This window comes from Gobio gobio, assembly GCF_949357685.1.
Source record: "Gobio gobio genome assembly, chromosome: 2".
In the NCBI taxonomy this organism is placed as follows: Eukaryota; Metazoa; Chordata; class Actinopteri; order Cypriniformes; family Gobionidae; genus Gobio; species Gobio gobio.
Genome location: NC_137098.1, coordinates 52,043,043 through 52,061,926, shown reverse-complemented (window position 1 = coordinate 52,061,926; position 18,884 = coordinate 52,043,043).

Below are 18,884 nucleotides of genomic sequence, written 5' to 3'. Positions count from 1 at the left end.
ACACACACACACACACACACACACACACACACACACCTGTGTATTATATGTATGTAAGTGTGCAGTACAAATAACCACATAGACACACTGGCAGCAGAGGACTAATCAGTTGTTGCATTTAAGCACATAAACTCGTCTCCATCATTTATACGCACATTACTAACACACACTCAGACACACACATGCCCTGAATAATATCTCAGCATTAATTTTCCTCTTGAGACACGACCTTTCTAAGTGGAATAGAAAACAAAGGCAGTGCTTATGTGCGCGCTCTTGTCCAAGTTTCACATGTGATTTATTGTGATAACAGCAAAAACGTTCGACTTGGCAGTCTCCGTTTTACATTTTTACAAAGGTGATTTTTTCCCTCCGCTGTTTGTTTTGGTCGTAAGCTAATAGCAGGGCCTCCAACCAGGGTGCTTTGAATTTCCAGCTACTGAGAACATGAATTCAAGTATTTTTCTAACTGTGCTGGTTTCGGTCTAATAAATGATTATTTTTTAATAGCCATTGTATAAAATAACTCTTATTTTTTTATCTTAATTTTCTTTTTTTGGCAAATTTGCCCAATATTTTACTTTTTGTTTTTAAACTACTGTGAGAAATCAGATACTCTACATCTCAAAGATCAAACAAGGAGATCTTTTCTACTGCCACACATATTTGATTTGAGGTAAGAACTGAAATAGTTTTATTACGCTGAAGATATTTATGTCAAAACCTCTCTATGGCCTGAAATATGAATGTTCTGTTTATTATTAAGCTGGAGTTCAGACAAGCTTGAGGTATAATTCTAAAAATTTACAGCCATGCTAATATTTCATAATTTCTCAGGAGCTAAAGTATTGAGAGAAAGACTGGGAGGTCCTGCAAAGAACCATTCTTTTCCTTAAGACAGGAAGGGAATGACAGGAGGGATGAAACTGAGGTTAGTGCAAAGAGGCAAGTCTCTAGACTGAAAACTTGGAGTAATCTAACGCACATACCCATCAAAACCATACGCTTATTTCACACATTTCTCGGTTTACTCTTTCTAATGTGCATACATATTAGGAAACAATTACTGCATATCCTCTAAAGCCTTAAAAATTGAAGTTAATATTCATTCAGAATTGATTCAAACAGCTACTGCAAAGTCCCTGGAGCTCTGCTTCTTCCACTCAGTGTGCCCTGGCCAAACATGAGAGCGTTTCAACAGGCCTGATTGAACGGGGATTGGTTTTGAAGATTGGTTTTGTTTATGCTGGCTTTCCATTCGTCGTGCTAATGGTCCATAGTGAAATAGCTGAAAAGACGAGGGCATGTTCCAGACATACTGTAAGACTAAAGTGAAGAGAAATATGGTCTGAAATAATGATTTTCTTAGCCAAATGTTCTGTTGCCCTGAACTTGTGACATTTCCAAAGACTAACAGTGATATCTTTCATGTCACTCACTTTTTGTGGTATGTTGGTGGTGTATTCTTATATATTCTATATTTCTCAGCAAAAATTCTCACGTTTTCATCATGTGATCAGTGATGATCATTGAAAACTTTTTGAACTAAAGCAACAGTTCTGCTAAACATGAAAAGTCATCTTGTTCCAAACCTGTGTGAATTTTTCTGTGGTTCTGTGGTACTGAAAAAAAAAATAGGTAGCTCATTTCCATTCAATTATATGAACTGAGCCCAGAGCTTTCAAGATACAAGAAAGGACGCAAACACACAATAAAAGTATCACTAAAGAGCGGTCCACACTTTATTTAATGTCTTCTGTGCTATACAAGCTGTGAGATATACAATATTAAGTTTTGTACAGACCTAAAAGTCATTATTCACTGCAATCAAAATAATTAATTGGTTGGCGCAGAGCCATCTCAAATTAAACAAATTAGTTTAATCAAATTAACTTTTATGAGTATTTAGAACTTTGAGTTCACAAAACTGACACATTTTAAGTAATCTGAATTGTTTCATTGTTTTGCGTTTAAGGACATTTTTGTTTTATGAATTTAGACAAACTTAAATTTAACTGAAACTGGGCTGGGATTTCTACTAACATGCTTTGCTGACACTCAAAAGAGAGTACCTAAATGCTCAAATTAAGTGTTTGTTTTTGTGCAAGATTAATGTTAAGTGGGAGATTTAGTAGTGTTTAATGTTTTACTATGCTAGTTTAGAAGAGTTTCTGTTATGTTGGGTTTTTTGGGAGCTGGCATCATGGTGACGAGTGGAGCAAGATCTTAGATTGAGAACAGATATACAGTATGTTAAACGTTTTATTTTACACTACTCCTTCAGAAAGTGCTATGCTATGCTAATGCTATGAAAGCATTGTGTTACCAATTAGCAAGGTAGCATTTATCGAATTAGCTAGTTAAAGCTAGCCAAGTTTCCAATACTAAAAATATTTAAGTTGAGATTACATTATATTTTTTAAAAAGATAAATGCATGAAATGAAAGCTTTAGCGTAAGTTCTGCCAGGAAGATTCAATGTTATGTCACTCGTCACATTCAGGCCTAACCAATCACATCCTAATTCACAGAGTATAAAAGACGGTCACTTACTCATGTCTGAGTTCGCAGATGCTGACGCCGACATTCACCTCCAGCCTCCCCACCACCACCAGGATGGTCCCTGCCTATACCTCCCGGGGGTCAGCTGCGCCCCTGCCTTCATCTTCAGGCAGGAAATGCAGAGTCCGTTACCCTCGAAACAAAAACTAAGGACGGGGCCTACACCAAAGAAACTCTAATTATCATACTTGCTGGGCTATCAATAAACGTGTTACTTTTTGCACTTCATCTGGCTTCCGAATCTTTCTGGTAGAATTAGCTTACTCAAATATTTCAAATTAAACTGTACAAGTACAAAATAAAAATCAGCATATTCTGCTTACTTAAACTTAAAATTTCTTAAAGTGGTCATGAACTGGCTTTTTCACAAAAATGTATACTGTTGTCTGAGGTGAACTTATTACGTTCGCATGGTTTTTACATACAAAAACATCATAAGAATAAGTAATACGCTTTTATACCCTGGTTTTGAGCCTCTCTCCTGGAACACTCGGTTTTTATGGGCGTGCCGCACTGAAGACTTGGAAGTAAACGCCCACTGCTATGATTGGATAACAGTTTTGCATAATAATGAGTTTTGGCTCCCCAGTCAGTACATGTGGGTACCAGTCTCGACCTGTGTCTTGTTTACAAATGATTCCGCGGTGAAACAAAGCTAACAAACGTGCAACGTCTTCCACCGTGGTCTGGATCTTCATTAAAAATAGAGTTCAACCACACATTCTTAATATTAGAATCCGAAGGAAGCTTATGCAGTGACTGTGTTCTTCCACAACCAGGCACAGCGCAATATCTTGCTATTTTCGGCTTGTTTATTGCTCGGTAGCATGATCCGTTTAACTCCACGAGTCGGTGAGCGGGGATACAGAATCAGGCGTACTCTATTCTTCTGTTGAGATGGCCTATCACCACACGCTGACGTCACGGGTTGGCACATTCTGAGATCAAGCGTTTGCTGGGTCTGGTCTCAATAAAAGCTTTTCTTTGACTAACAAGGAAGTTTTCAGCTCCGAAACTTACAGGATATTCTTATATCACAATTAACTTTTATATATCAAAGGCTGAATGAAAAGTTGATTTCTAAATTCATGACTCCTTTAACTTAAAAAAAATTGATGTAACTGATTACATCTTCTTTTTTTTTTAGTTTTGCCAAAGTATTTGTGTTGACAGTGTGATAGTCAACCTTTTCAGTTGGTTGTTAACTGCTGCGGATCAAGAGCCAAATCAGTCTGATTTGTGAATGACTCGTTTGTATTCATCTGATTCATTGCAAAGACCTGGCTCAAAATAACAATTTGTTCACAAATCAGGTACTGCATGATTGATATCGACTACTTTTATGACTGTACTTTTTTTGTCATTTTGGTTACTTGACAGCTCCAGTTCTTATTCACTTTCATTATATTGAAGAGAGTGAATATATGCTTTAAAACATCTCCTTTGTGATTTACAGAAGAACAAAACATGGAACAACATGAAGGTGAGATTACTGACAGAAATATAGAATTTTTATTTTTGGTTGAACTATCCCTTTACATGCGGCATAGTTCATAAATAATACAAATACCAATGTCAAATAGACCTCTCATTATTTGTATAATTTACAGTCTAAACCACAAAACAATTGAAAATGTGAGCATGCCATGGTCCAAATCAAACATACAGTAAAAACTAAAAATATTTCCTTTTTCATTCTTTGTAATGACCATGCTAATCTTTATACGTCTAGCATATAATGTGAATATTATGACTCGACTGTAAAAAGTCCACACCCAAAGTAAAACTAGCATTTACAGAGCTGTAACAGATTAACTAAGATGTGGCTTAGCACTGAACTCTAATAAATGCCTGCCTTATTAAGAAATTGCTATTTGTGAATCGTTCCAGAAATCCAGGAGTACCACCCTGTGAGAGGGCAGTTGCTGGGACTATGAACACAACTGTGAACCTTGACCCTGGCACCCATGTTGATTGCTTCTCTGGTTTGATTATTGGGTCTCTGCCAGACTATAAAGGACCCTGTTCTGCACATTACCTCGACTTCTAACGTCTTTAGCCCAGCATGCAATGAAATGTTTTGTGGCCTTTGGGGAATGACTTATGGAAAATCAGAGGAGGCGAGTGGCCATTAGGCCTGCTTTGCAACCAACTGGTGCCAGAATCACAGCTTTAGAAAGGCCGACTCGAATCAGAAAAAAGGAACGAGACAGCAAAGAGATTTTGATAGTGCTCTTGGGAGCTGTTTTCAAACCCCACCGGGACCAGGACTGGGTTAAATTGTTGATTCTCTCCCTTTCTGGATTCAATTTTTTGTGAAACGCTTGTCTGTCATTTTATGTTGTTTGGCACTAAAGGTTCATCTCACCCTCTCTTTCCCATCCCTCATGTTTTAACATGCGGCAAAAGAGAAGCTGTTGTCATAAAGGATTCTTTCAGATTTTTCCATTTCAAAAGCCCATGGCGTCATCGTAACCACACAGATTTTTGAAAACAGAATGCTAAGGCTAGTACGCTGTTCGAGTTGGTGGGGTCAGCATTGCTGGAAGATGATGGGCTTTGTTTTTGATTGAGGGCGACAAGACAGTGTTGAACAGTGGTTTGTGTGCGTAACACCAGCCTCGGGAGAGTTGCGAGTAGGATTGAAAACCGAGAAACCAGTACTTGTTCAGTACCAGAACCATATTATTTTAATAGCGTTCGGTCCGTTAACTGTTCTCCTGCTTGCATTCTTCATGCTTCATTCGTGCTAATGGAAATGGAAAGAGAAACTCTGGAAGTTTTCAGCGTGAAACATACAGCACAACCAGGGAATGCCGATCACAGAGTAAATACGTCTGCTTTTTCTTTTTAGGCCATGTCCACACTAATTCGTTTGAATACGCATCTTTTTCTCACCGTTTTGGCCTTCCGTCCACACTGAGACAGTGTTTTAAGTCAACGAAAATGTAGCTTTTTGAAAACGCTCTCAAAGCAGAAAAATTTGAACACGTCGTCTTTGCGTCGTAGTGTCGACTGTGAAGACGGAGGTATTTGAAAACGATGACGCATATTTAGTCACGTGACGCATATTGTACCATAAGGCGGTATGTTTACCGCTTTTGTGCCACACAGTTGCTAAAATATGTTACTTTGCACACTTCATATCACAGTCCTGCAAGGATGACAGAAAATGTACTTGCATTTGCTGTCCTGCAGCAAAACACGAGTGGAGTTGCGTTTTAGACCAAACATAATAATGGTTGACCTAGTGCGACCTGGACAAATCAGTGAATGGTGAGATATTTTGCTAAATAAAATGATCCTGCCAGAAGAATTGTGAGATAACTTATGATGTCTGTATGATCTCATTGAGCTTTTATGAGGTTTTACACATGCGCAGTAAGTTGAATTTGGCGTGTATGTTTCAGTGTGGATGAGAAACTTTAGGAAAACGCTAGTTTTGATTAATGTAGACGTAGCTTTAGTGAAAAAACAAAACAAAAAAAAACGACCAGTGTCCGATTACTGAGCTAATGACTCTTAAGATCCAGTACTTTTTACTAAATAAAAAAATTTATAGTGCGGCCAGTGATGCCTGATTTCCAAGTAAATGACTCTTCGGTCGGTAGGCTAGTGAGTCAAAAACATACAGTGTAAATGTATGAAAAAAAGAAATTCAGGAACAGTCTTTAATTAGAAACCTGCAGGAATACATAGGAAAATCAAACACAACCAACTAAACACTCACGACAAACCATGCAGAACAAGACACTAACTGAAACGGAGGGCTTAAATACTCAGAGCAAACAAAGGGAGACACTAAAACACCTGAACTGAGGACTCTAATCAATCAGTAACTGCATGGACACAAACAGGCAGGGAACGGAGGAGAACGGAACCAATTGACAAACTAAGGCTGGCCACACACTTGAAGATTTTAAGCTAAATTTTGAGCCCGATTGAGGCCGGCAAGCGATTGGGGGGCGTGGTCCAATTTAAGGCTTGTCGCAAATTACTTTTTGCCTCAATAGTGGGGTGACATTACGATTATTTTACTGTTCCCGATCGCGTTGGAGCCCACATGATTGTTTCCATGAGCCCGTTTCCATGGCACTGCACTCTGTGCTCACTCACCTGGACAATAAGAACACTTATGCACGCATGCTGTTTGTTGACTTCAGCTCAGCATTCAACACTGTCATCCCAACCAAGTTAATAGCCAAACTTGGAGACCTGGGCATCAATACCTCAATGTGCAACTGGATTTTGGACTTCCTAACTGACAGACCCCAGAATGTTCGTTCAGGATCCACCTGCTCCACATCCATCACACTCAACACTGGTGTACCACAGGGCTGTGTGCTAAGTCCGTTTCTCTACTCCCTCTTCACCGCCGACTGCAAGCCTGTGTATGGATCTAATTCTATCGTCAAGTTTGCGGACGACACAACGGTGATTGGTCTCATCAGCAACAACGATGAGACTGCCTACAGGGAGGAGATCCAGCACCTGGCCACATGGTGCGCTGATAATAACCTGCTCCTCAACACCACCAAAACGAAGGAGCTCATCGTGGACTTCAGGAAGGAGTCAAGAGGCACACACGACACCATCCACATCAATGGAATGGCTGTTGAACGTGTCTCCAGTTTCAAGTTCCTGGGGATCCACATCTCGGCGGACATGTCGTGGACGACCAACACCTCCAGCCTGGTCAAGAAGGCTCACCAGCGCCTCTTCTTCCTGAGGACACTGAGGAAGAATCAGCTCTCCTCGGCTATCCTGGTGAACTTCTACCGCTGCGCAATAGAAAGCATCCTGACCAACTGTGTGGCAGTGTGGTATGGGAGCTGCTCTGTTGCGGAGCGCAAGGCACTGCAGCGGGTGGTGAAAACTGCCCAGCGCATCACAGGGACTCCACTGCCTGCCATCGAGCACATCCAGAGGAAACGCTGTCTGCATCGAGCTCGCAGCATCCTCAAGGACTCCTCTCACCCAGCACACAGACTGTTTTCTCTCCTGCCCTCCGGCAGGCGTTTCAGGATCCACCGGACCAGGACCAGCAGACTTAAGAACAGTTTTTTCCCCAGAGCTGTCTCCTTACTGAACTCAAACCCCCGCTGATCCACTTCCCTCATATACTGATAACTCTCCTACCTCACATCCACCTTCACTTTGTTATTTGCACTACCGACTCTTTATTACAGTAACAACTGTTTACTTATTCATTTTGCACTACCACACCGTAACTGGATTATGCTCATTTGCACTGCCGACTGTTATTTACAGTACCTACTGTTTACATTTGTATTTTGCACCGTACTTCTAACTGTAATATGCAATCACTTCCACTGCACTTTTACACTTTTTTTCGGATAGCTTCTGTCCATAATTTATTGCACTACCTTAATCCACTGCCATATTCCTCATTTTAGCCTAACATATCATTGTATACCTCTATCTGTAAAATTCTGCTTATAGTAATAGCCATCTGTATATTATATTATATTCATAGTACATATCCACCTGTAAATTCTGTTTATAGTATTAACCATCTGTATATTATTCACTGTACATATTCACCTGTAAATTCTGTTTATAGTAATAACCATCTCTCTATTTATAGACATATTTATATATACTCAGTACATATCCATGTCCTGCACTTATGCAAACGTTGTATATCCTGCACTTGCTGCTATTGCACTTCTGGTTAGACCTAAACTGCATTTCGTTGCCTTGTACTTGTACTTGTGTAATGACAATAAAGTTGAATCTAATCTAATCTAAAACATGATCACAAAACGAACATGTTTGATATTTACGACTCTTGATTGGGTTGCCTCTGACGTGATACCCGCGATAGCCAATCAACATAAATATCAACGTTATAAAATTAAGTAAACCTACTGAACTACTCAACTTTTCTGATACTGGTGTTCCCATCATGCACTGGGTTTTTTTCGCTGTTTTCCAGCTCTATTTACACTGTTTTATCATTGCTTTTGTTGTTATAGGTTTAGTAACTTCCCATTTTGTGACATTTGGAGTTCATTTCCTACTCAAAATAACACATTCATACTCAGAAACGATCCCTCAAACACTGTTACTGTCATTGTGTATTGTGTACCAAGTATTGAGGTCTCTGTGTTCAGGTACCGTGTTAATTCTATTATGTAGATATGGTATCTACACAATATCTATTGTGTCATTTACTTAGATATTTCTAAGTAAAATACACTTTAAAAGTGTGATTTTAATTCATTGTTATATTTTTTGAGTAAAATGTATTGCAAAGGAAACTTCGACTAAGTAGAAATTATTCAACCTTTTACTGGCCATGTTAAAATTGCTTATTTTATTTGTTAATTTAGAGTTTACTTAATTCCTTATGTGAAATTTACTTCAAGAAATATGCATGCAAAAAATTCCCAAATAAAAATGAAGTAAGTCTCCGTGAGATATGTGTGGAAATGTTACTACAATCGACAGATGTGTGTGGTCTCGTGGTCCGGACGAATCTTCTAGTGTGTGCTTTCGAAGGATTATTATGCTGAAATCAGTTGAAACTGCCCTTATGCCTGTGGTCTCCCACAGTTTTAAAACTGGTTAAGATTTGAAAATCGTCTAGTGTGTCCAGGCCTTACAGCAAATAGAAACAATGAAATATAATGAAAACTGAATCAAAACAGAACATACACGTGAAAGTTGAATTATGATTGTTAAGCCGTTTTTTTGTGTGAATCACTAATGGAATAAAAACAGAGCACAATGTTCGGTGAAGGAAATTTCCATATTTTATATTCCATATTTTAGGCTTAAGGGAAATGTCCATAAAACGTAACGAATAAAGTCTTTGCAGAAAATGACCAGTACCTTTTCCATTTTTCTACAGATTTTTTTCTTACGGTGTGCTTCACACAGTCAATCAGTTGAAGTTTCAATTAATCTGACTAAACTGTTGGTTATAAATTTTTTCATGAACCAAGTGTGTCGTTAAAGATACAAATCATGGGTTTTGCCACTGGTGTTTTATAAAAAAATAAAGGAATGAATGAAATATATATTATTTCATATATGATATAATTAAAGGTAGGGTAGGTAAGAATGATCTAAAACACTTTTGTCCAAATTTGTTTAAACTTTCTTTATATGTCAATACATAATTAAAATGTAAGTACTCTGAAAAAGAGAGTATAAAAATCGAGTGACTCTAGACTTTTTAATCTGCAATAAACACCGCTCATTATTTTCGTTCGGGCCGAAACAAGAGATTGGCTTGGGCGCCTGTCACTCTCTCTCACAACCATGGCTACCACCGCTTTTGCTCCAGGATCTGCCCACATGTGCGCGCCCTGGTGTTGCCAAGTCGGGCTACTTCAACACTGTTGCCGCGGGCTGTTTTTCATGTCCGCGGGTTGAAGCGACCCCAATTATGTGATATTTTGCCCCGGGATTTGCGAATTTTAGCAGGCAGCCCTACCAAAAAGGCACATATTTGACCCCCCAAATGCGATTTTTAAACACGAAACACGATTGGGCTTGTTTTGGGCTAGTTTTGAGTAGCAATTGGGCGGATTTTGTTGTGAAAACCTGGCAACCCTGGCGCACCCGTTTGATTTGAGGAGTTCACGAGGATGTATTTCTGCTGGACAAGTAATCTTTCATTTTGATTATAAATTTTTTTGGTTTATGTTTTCATGAAGCATGTATCACTAGCACACGTAGCTGCCTAATATAGCTAATATAACATTTTCTTAGCATAAAGTTACAATGCTATACACTTAGCGAGCCATTAGTAGAGATGATAAATACTCAATATGCTTAGCTCAAGTTGATCGCTGTCGTGTTGAATTTCGCAAAATGTAACTTTAGATAACAAAATGCATGTGTAAAAGCTAGTACACCGCATCCAGGAACTTTTTTTAGAACTAAGCCAGCTTTAGCTACTACCCTCTGTCTAAACTCTTTTACCATGTTCACCGGGAACTTTACCTGCACGTTTATTTCCGCGGTTTGTTTTTATATTCTCTACCAATGTTTACTGATGCTTTTATCTTGTATCTTTGTGTGTCGTAGACGTGTTGTGTGTGTATTTTAAACTTTACCAGTATCGGTATTCTAGCTTGATAGTGAGTACTAAAAGACATCTTATTTGTTTATATTCATAATGATAAAGTTAGATTTTTTATTACATGTGATTCTGAGATGATGTCACTATGCACTCCGCTCCTTCTTCTCCACTCGTCTCAGGTAAATAATGCGCCTTTCTGCTGAGCTGATCACGGTCGGAGTGGCGCGTTCATGTGTTTTGGGGGCGTGGCTTTGGAAAGAGCCCAGAAGGGAGAAGGTGGAGTGAATGGAAATAATGAGCTGTCTTTAAAACAGTCGTGAGAGGTCTACAGACACTCAATTTTCATAATTTCTTTTTCAGAGTACTTGCATTTTAATTATGTATTGATATATAAAGAAAGTTTAAACAAATTTGGAAAAAACGTTTTTTAACCAAATCCTACCTACCCTACCTTTAAATATAATATATTTAATATATTCAATAACATTTTTATTCTATGTTGTTTTACATTTATCAGGCTATTGGAATGATCCCAGCATTTAGCAACTGAATTGGTTGCCAAAAGTTTCACAATGGAATAACTGGAATCAATGTTCATTTCATTATGATTCCCTTTCCAATTCTTTGTTCTTCTATTTAACGTACAGATTTGTAATGTGTGCCAAGATTGATATGCTTTACCTGTTTTGACAGACAAAATTTTATTTTTATTTTTATGTGGGATTTTATTTTTATTATGTATTCATGTGGCTAACATTAATGAAATAGCTTCTGCTACAAAATACGCTCATGTCCGTAAGGTACAGTTGGCACGCAGAAAACGGTTACTACGTTTCTTTTATGAGTGTAATTGACAAGAGCAATTACAGGGTGCTTTATAAGGCCTAAGTCTGTACGGCGCAGCTCACACATTACTTTCATTCAATAATTACAATTTGGAAACACTCACTGTAAAACCTTATTAACGTATGATGGCTTTGCAATAAAAACATGCAGAAACACAATGGAGCTCTGGTGCTGTTTTGGAGCGCAGCGCTATACACATATTCCATCTGGTTTAGCTTTTTATTCAATGTGTAGGGCCTATTGGAGAAAGCTACAACCCAAAGTCAATTTAAAGTGCTTGGCTGATAAACTGCAATGTGAATCGTTGCTATCAAGATGCTGAAATATTTGCACAATAAATAAATAAAGAGATAAACATCTGGTGCAACATGGAGCAAGAAACACAAGAAAAATCTTTTGGACAGTACAGTATTGTGCAAGTAGACATGGTGACGGTGTTTTGAGGGCTGTAAAGCAGAAGGGTGGTGCCGTCTCTCACTTTTAAACATGACTGCAAACAAGTGTAATCCCATTATGGTTTTAATGGAATTAAATTTTATTCTAAAGACACTGTTTGATTATGCTTAGTAGAATTGAGGAAATGCGAGGTCATTATGGTTTTATAGTTCTACGTTGAACTACGATCAACAGACTCTCTCGTTTTGCGCTCAACGCTCAACTCCTACTTTTGATGTTTGAAGCCTGGAAGAAGAAAAAAAGTACTCCTGGTTATGATTTAATAACCTCTGACACGTAAGGTGTTAGTCTTTTTCATTATGGAAGCACTGGCTCAAGGCGAATTCCTTTGCTCTAGATTCAAAGGAATTCTTTACAGGTCAAACACTAACTGTTGTGGAGGAGTGACAGATTTTGCTCCCATTATGGAATCAATACCTTGTTTTTGATCACACCATGTCTTGAAAGTCGTCTTTGAAAGTCAGAAAATTTTAACTTTACAAGCTCAACATACCAGGCCCTAATGATTCTGGACAGGGAAGAATACCAAAGGATTTTCCCCATCTAAAATGAGGGGAAATTAAGTAGTGGGTTCACGGGTTGGCAGATGCAACACACAAATCCTAAATTAATTTATTTTATGAAACATCATAATCACCCCTATAAAAAACAGAAATATTGTTTTTAACATTTTTTTCGATACCATTCCCCCTTCGGTTTTATAGAGGTGACTGAAAGGTTAAGGAAATTTGGAGGGAACTGCATTCTGCAGAACTGGAAACAAATGTGAAACAAAAAAAAAGAACATCAAACAGCAACAGGATATTATATCACAAAGTAATGTGACTTGCCAGTCATTTGATCTATTAAAGTATTTTGCAATGCTATGATTCATAAAGTTCATAGGTCATCTCTTTTTTGGAGGTATAGCATTCTAGAAGAAAGAGTCACAGAAACGGTAATAAATTGATTAGAAAAATAAAAAGTGAAATTAACATGGCTCACAAACTTTTCCAAGCCACATTTTCAGACCGGACAGCATTCCAGCAGATTCCAGTATTTCTCTGAATGGTAATAAAGATGTTAACCACCCTATTACTTGAAAAAATAGTTCTTTCGCCACACTGTATCATTTTCGTTGTTTTGCATCAGTAAAATGGAATGATGAAAATGTCCTGTCCAGAACTGATTGCAAAAATTGCTAGTAAAACACCACTGATGCCATAGTCTTTTGTCTTTGGTTTAGGGAAGCTTCTCAGAACATAGTGTGGTAGATTTGGAAACGTCCTGGTGATCAAACTTTAGGTCATGTAGAAAGCCAATAGCTACTATATTAATACATCTTTATGAACGGGAACAGTCTAAAAAAGTATGTTTCAGGTTCTGGTTCTGATTCCTTGTTAATAATTGTGGTCCCTTTATTGTTCTATTAACAATTATTTTAGTGCTTCTAAGGAATAGATCTTTATATATATACAGTGGGGCAAAAAAGTATTAAGTCAGCCTCCAAATGTGCAAGTTCTCCCACTTAAAAAGATGAGAGAGGCCTGTAATTTTCATCATAGGTACACTTCAACTATGAGAGACAGAACGAGAAAAAAAATCCATAAAATCACATTGTCTGATTTTTAAAGAATTTATTTGCAAATTATAGTGGAAAATAAGTATTTGGTCACCTACAAAAAAGCTAGATTTCTGGCTCTCACAGACCTGTAACTTCTTCTTTAAGAGGATCCTCTGTCCTCCACTCGTTACCTGTATTGATGGCACCTGTTTGAACTCTTCATCAGTATAAAAGACACCTGTCCACAACCTCAAACAGTCAGACTCCAAACTCCACTATGGCCAAGACCAAAAATCTGTCAAAGGACACCAGAAACAAGTGAATGACCTGCAGAGGCCAAAGTAACAAAGGCTACCATCAGTAACACACTACGCCGCCAGGGACTCAAATCCTGCAGTGCCAGACGTGTCCCCCTGCTTAAGCCAGTACATGTCCGGGCCCGTCTGAAGTTTGTTAAAGAGCATTTGGATGATCCAGAAGAGGATTGGGAGAATGTCATATGGTCAGATGAAACCAAAATAGAACTTTTTGTTAAAAACTCAACTTGTTGTCGTGTTTGGAGGAGAAAGAATGCTGAGTTGCATCCAAAGAACACCATACCTACTGTGAAGCATGGGAGTGGAAACATCATGCTTTGGGGCTGTTTTTCTGCAAAGGGACCAGGACGACTGATCCGTGTAAAGGAAAGAATGAATGAGGCCATGTATCGTGAGATTTTGAGTAAAAACCTCCTTCCATCAGCAAGGGCATTGAAGATGAAACATGTTTGGGTCTTTCAGCATGACAATGATCCCAAATACACCGCCCGGGCAACGAAGGAGTGGCTTCGTAAGAAGCATTTCAAGGTAATGGAGTGGCCTAGCCAGCCCCCAATCTCAGCCCCATAGAAAATCTTTGGAGGGAGTTGAAAATCTGTGTTGCCCAGCGATAGCCCCAAAACATCACAGGAGATCTGCATGGAGGAATGGGCCAAACTACCAGCAACAGTGTGTAAAAACCTTGTGGAGACTTACAGAAACCGTTTGACCTCTGTCATTGCCAACAAAGGGTATATAACGAAGTATTGAGATTAACTTTTATTATTGACCAAATACTTATTTTCCACCATAATTTGCAAATAAAAGCTTTAAAAATCAGACAAAGTGCTTTTCTGGATTTTTTTTCTCATTCTGTCTCTCAAAGTTGAAGTGTACCTATGATAAAAATTACTTTTAAGTGGGAGAACTTGCACAATTGGTGGCTGACTACATATTTTTTTCCCCACTGTGTATATATATATATATATAAAATATATATATATATATATATTATAAAATATATATATATATATATATATATATATATATATATATATATATATATATATATATATATATATATATATATATATATATATATATATATATATATATATATATATATATATATATATACACAGTGAGGAAAATATGTATTTGAACACCCTGCTATTTTGCAAGTTCTCCCACTTAGAAATCATGGAGGGGTCTGAAATTGTCATCGTAGGTGCATGTCCACTGTGAGAGACATAATCTAAAAAAAAAATCCAGAAATCACAATGTATGATTTTTTTTACTATTTATTTGTATGATACAGCTGCAAATAAGTATTTGAACACCTGAGAAAATCAATGTTAATATTTGGTACAGTAGCCTTTGTTTACAATTACAGAGGTCAAACGTTTCCTGTAGTTTTTCACCAGGTTTGCACACACTGCAGGAGGGATTTTGGCCCACTCCTCCACACAGATCTTCTCTAGATCAGTCAGGTTTCTGGCCTGTCGCTGAGAAACACGGAGTTTGAGCTCCCTCCAAAGATTCTCTATTGGGTTTAGGTCTGGAGACTGGCTAGGCCACGCCAGAACCTTGATATGCTTCTTACAGAGCCACTCCTTGGTTATCCTGGCTGTGTGCTTCGGGTCATTGTCATGTTGGAATATCCAGCCTCGACCTATCTTCAATGCTCTAACTGAGGGAAGTTGTTCCCCAAAATCTCGCAATACATGGCCCCGGTCATCCTCTCCTTAATACAGTGCAGTCGCCCTGTCCCATGTGCAGAAAAACACCCCCATGCTTCACAGTAGGGATGGTGTTCTTGGGATGGTACTCATCATTCTTCTTCCTCCAAACACGTTTAGTGGAATTATGACCAAAAAGTTCTATTTTGGTCTCATCTGACCACATGACTTTCTCCCATGACTCCTCAGGATCATCCAAATGGTCATTGGCAAACTTAAGACGGGCCTGGACATGTGCTGGTTTAAGCAGGGGAACCTTCCGTGCCATGCATGATTTCAAACCATGACGTCTTAGTGTATTACCAACAGTAACCTTGGAAACGGTGGTCCCAGCTCTTTTCAGGTCATTGACCAGCTCCTCCCGTGTAGTTCTGGGCTGATTTCTCACCTTTCTTAGGGTCATTGAGACCCCACGAGGGAGATTGACAGTCATGTTTAGCTTCTTCAATTTTCTAATAATTGCTCCAACAGTGGACCTTTTTTCACCAAGCTGCTTGGCAATTTCCTCGTAGCCCTTTCCAGCCTTGTGGAGGTGTACAATTTTGTCTCTAGTGTCTTTGGACAGCTCTTTGGTCTTGTCCATGTTAGTAGTTGATTCTTACTGATTGTATGGGGTGGACAGGTGTCTTTATGCAGCTAACGACCTCAAACAGGTGCATCTAATTTAGGATAATAAATGGAGTGGAGGTGGACATTTTAAAGGCAGACTAACAGGTCTTTGAGGGTCAGAATTCTAGCTGATAGACATGTGTTCAAATGCAGCTGTATCATACAAATAAATTGTTAAAAAATCATATATTGTGATTTCTTTTTTTTAGATTATGTCTCTCACAGTGGACATGCACCTACGATGACAATTTCAGACCCCTCCATGATTTCCAAGTGGGAGAACTTGCAAAATAGCAGGGTGTTCAAATACTTATTTTCCTCACTGTATATACAGTGTGTGTGTATGTATATAATATATATATATATATATATATATATATATATATATATATATATATATATATATATATATATATATATATATATATATATATATATATATATACACATATTGCCAAATGATGATATAATTTCAATAATAAATATTTAAGTAAAAATGTAATTTCCCAGAGATGAATAATGGTTTGCAGTCAAATAACTCACTGCCTTTACTATGTAGTAGACAACCAAACAAAGCTGCATGTGTTTAAGTCACTAACAAGAACGGATTTCTTTGAATCATTTGTTCAACCAAACTACACTGGTGGCACTGTACATTTCTGAATGTGAACTTAAAAGAGCCGGCTAAAAACAGTATTTTGTTTGTTAATCAAGTTACTCTAGTTGCACGATTCAGTAGTTGCGCTTCTGCCGAACTCTGACAAAATACTTTAGCACGTTTTTCTGTCCATATCAGAACTGACTTTCATTAATAATGGGTTTTGCATAAGTAGATTAAAACGACACTAGAGGTCATTTTTATGATTTGTCGGTAGAAATACAACATGGAAATGAAACCACCAGAATGTGCTTTTTTATGAAGGTTTGGTCAGCTGCTCAGATGTTTCCCTAATTAAAATGAAAATCAATGCAAGTGTATAGAGGGCTGTAATTAGAAATGAGAACATTGTACACGACTGATGCGACATGTTATTTAGCGCCCTGTTTTGCTGGAAACAAAAGAATTGCGGACACATCTAAGCATGGGTAAAATGAAGTGGTAAAACCAAATAACACTGGAGACGACAATGCAATTTCCCACAACAAAGGAACACATTGTTCTAGCTGGAGAAGACGACTCAAAGGGCTAGATGCTTTAAGCTACGAGCTTAAACTCCCACATTACAGCTTCAAAGAAAAGGGCATTTTTCACTTCCTGTTAGCTGACCTTTAATGCTTCCTCCTGCTGCAATGAGAGGAAAGAGGCCGTCTGTGTGGAGTTTGGTTCCCAGGCATCATAATGTGAGACTGATGCCTTTAAATCTGAAATACAGCCAGTAACAACCGAGTGGCCGCAAGCCGCACACTTGTCTTCCATCAATAAAGGTCCTGTAAGGACTCATCTGAGCTCGTCTTTCCTGTTGTCGTTCAACACCCTCAGCCCCTTCCGCCTTCATAAAATTGGAACCACAAACAGTTTAGTTTAATGTCTTAATGATCAGCATCCCTCGCGTTCCTCAGATTGCGTTTCGGTGACTGTAGATGCGATTTTCCCAGCAGTTTTCTCCTCTCTTCCCTTCCTTTTTTCTCATCATGTTCTCATCATGTTCTCTGCTGCTTACTGTCAGGCACTGTGGTAGGTCGAGCTAATAGGCTGTTTGGAGGATTTGTGGATGAGAACTAGGCAGACCTTTAGCAGGAGCTTTTATTGTCATGGTCCAAACTCAAGGATAGGCTGTGAGCCAGACCCGTCTCAGTAGGACATCACATGTGTGTACCACCCTGCTGCTTGCAGAATGCATGGAGCGGGCAAACAATTATACACACTGCTCCATTAAAAACCACCTCCTTTGTGGTTCCCATGAGTGTACAAGGGTGAGAGGGCACAGTAAGGCCACCTGGCCTGTTGTAACGGGAACAAGTTAGAATACAGAATGAAGTAGGTATTAATATTATTGAAGCACATGTGCAGGTTTGGATATGCTGAAATGTTCAATATGGCAAACTGACAGCATCGAAAACATATTTACAAAGTAAAAAGCATCGGTAGAAACATAAACATCTCAAATCGAAATACCTATTTGTATAGTTCCATTATATTATTATTTATTTCATTGAATGTATCTGCATCTATGTTGATCCTGGAATGATCCTGCAACATTCCAGTCAAGCAATCAGGGGTGCGTTTCCCAAAAGCATCGTTAGCCAACTATGGTCGCAAGTTCCGTCGTTATCAACATAGTTCAACCAGTCGGTGTTTCCCGAAACCGTCGTTCCAACGAACGTTCGCAAACAGCGCCGCAAACTTGCGTGGTTGGAACGACAGCTCTCGACCTGTGGTTAGAAGCATAGTTTCTTGTTTGCATGAAATGTGGACTTAATAAATCCTTACCTTGAGCAAAATAAGCAAGCTGACACTCCGTACAACCTATATCTTTTATTTAGAATACATACAAATGTCAATTATGTCTTTTAGTTTGTCAAGAGATTTAAAGCACCGAGTGCGCATGTGCGGACGTGCACTAGTATGTAAAATCGAGCTTGTGATTAATCTAAAAATAAAGCAAAATAACTGAGAAAAATAAGAATTAATCCTCAGATGCCATGTCTGTAATTTTTAGCAAAAAGTCTAGCATTTATTTGATCTCAAACTAATTAAATACAATAAGTTAATACTCCACCACCTGCGTGACATCATTAACCAACGTGGTTGAACGACAGATTTGCGACAGTATGGTT